The sequence below is a fragment of the Coturnix japonica genome, chromosome 1, assembly GCF_054131305.1.
Source record: "Coturnix japonica strain WE chromosome 1, WE-NBRP24, whole genome shotgun sequence".
NCBI classification, from domain to species: Eukaryota; Metazoa; Chordata; class Aves; order Galliformes; family Phasianidae; genus Coturnix; species Coturnix japonica.
Genome location: NC_140663.1, coordinates 145,035,527 through 145,037,815, shown reverse-complemented (window position 1 = coordinate 145,037,815; position 2,289 = coordinate 145,035,527). Strand labels below are relative to the sequence as shown.

Here is a 2,289-nt window from a genome sequence, read left to right as displayed (position 1 = left end):
TCATAGAATCATAGAATCATCAAGGTTGGAAAAGACCTACAAGATCATCCAGTCCAACAGTTCACCTATTACTAATAGCTCCCACTAAACCATGTCCCTCAACACAACATACAGTCTTTCCTTGAACACCCCCAGGGTCAGTGACTCCACCACCCTCCTGGGCAATCCATTCCAGTGCCTGACCACGCTTTCTGAGAAGTAACAGTTCCTAATGTCCAGCTTGAATCTCCCCTGCAGTAGCTTGAAACCATTCCCTCTGGTCATTATCACTAATGACATGAGAGAAGAGCACGACCCACAGCTCACTACAACCTCCCTTCAGGAAGTTATAGAGAGCAATGAGGTCTCCCCTGAACCTCCTCTTCTCCAGGCTGCACATTCCCAGCTCCTTCAGCCTCTCCTCATACGACCTGTGCTCCAGACCCCTCACCAGCTTTGTTGCCCTCCTCTGAACACGTTCCAGGGCCTCAGTGTCTTTCTTGTATTGAGGGGCCCAAAACTGGACACAGTACTTGAAGTGCAGCCTCACCAGTGCTGAGTAAAATGGAACAATCACCTCTCTGCTCCTGCTGGCAACACTGTTTCTGATGCAAGCCAGGATGCCATTGGCCTTCTTGGCCACCTGGGCACACTGTGGGCTCATGTTCAGACCAGCATCAATCAATACCTCCAGGTCCATTTTCTCTACACAGTTTTCCAGCCACTCCGCCCCAAGCCTGTAGCATCACCCGGGGTTGTTGTAGCCGAAGTGCAGGATGCGGCATTTGGACTTGTTGAACCTCATCTCACTGGCTTCAGCCCAGCTCTCCAGCCTGTCCAGATTCCTCTGTATGGCCTTGCTATCCCCTGGCAGATCCACACTCTCAGCCAATTGGTGTCATCTGGGAACTTACTGGGGGTGTGCTCTATGCCCTCATCCAGGTCATCAGTAAAGATACTGAAGAGGACAGGCCCCAGCACCGACCCCTGGGAAACACCACTCATGACCGGTTGCCATCTGGATTTAACTCCATTCACCACCACTCTCTGAGCCTGTCCCTCCAGCCACCTCCTTACCCAGCCCAGAGTGTACTCATCCAAGCCATGGGCTGCCAGCTTCAGCAGGAAGCTACTCATGCCTTCATTCCATCTTAGAAGTTCACCAGATTGATCAGGCATGACTGGCCCTTGGTAAAACTGTGCTGGCTATCATGGATCACCTCTTTATCTCCCACATGCCTTAATATGTTTTCCAGGAGGACCTGTTCCATTGTCTTCTCAGGCACAGATGTGAGGCTCACTGGCCCATAGTTACTTATGTGTTCCTTTTTCTGTTTCTTTAAACTGCAGTGATGTTTCCCTCTTCGATTCATGTGAGAGTTCACCTGACAGCCATGACTTTTCAGATACGTCAAAGTGTCTTTATTTTGCATACAGGAGGTTAACCAGACCTAATTTAGACATGTACCATCAGTGTTTGCATGTGAAATAGCATTTTGGATGTTTTTCATAATGAACAGAGTATAAGAAAGATGCAGAAAGCATGAATCAGTTCAGTAGAAAGCAGATATCAAACATGGGTGTGAAAAAATGTTACTTTATTTTTCATTAAAATAGTTTGATATTTAGTTGCTCTATGTTAAAATTCATACTTGATTTATTGACACAAGATAATATACACAAGCTGGCATATTTTCAGAAGGAGAGGCATGCTAACTGATTTGCCTTTTGTAAGCACTTTGAATGCTTCAAGAGAAACAAATTAATCTAAATCAACTTCCCAGACTGTTTCTCAGCTGAAAAAACAGTATCTTACAGATAGGGTACAGTAAAACTATGCTAAACTGTTTGCTTGCTATTATTACTGTTTTTTTCCCCTGATATGTATTGCAAATATTATTTTCTAATTAAGTACTTCTTTTTCTGTGTGTGTGTGAAGGTACCACAAAACTTACAGTAGCAGTTGGAAGTCTTTTAAATATCTGATGGCTCAAATATCAGCCAAGAAAAAGGACAACTGTGCAAAATTTGTACCTAAACTGTTATCAAGAAGCCTGCAGGGAAATGGTTCCCTTTTTACACTTCCTCACAATTCACTCTCCAGGAAAACTTTATGAATGCTGATTTTTGAAGTGGTCTTGAACAAGGCACTGACCCAAATGGCCTGAAGGTAGCCCCATTCAGGACAGACTTCTTCTGAAGGAAAACTTTACTTTCTTTTTTTTTTTTTTTTTTTTCCCCCTAAGTGCTGTAATGATGGGTAGAGTCATTGGCATCTTAACAAAATTCATGGTTTGCAAGAGTAAGTAA

At 44.1% G+C, this 2,289-nt stretch overlaps 1 pseudogene; it reads right to left on the bottom strand.

Moving 5' to 3' along the window:
- Positions 1-305: 305 nt before the first annotated feature.
- LOC146762773 (uncharacterized) lies at positions 306-1,158 on the bottom strand (annotated as a pseudogene).
- Positions 1,159-2,289: the final 1,131 nt, after the last annotated feature.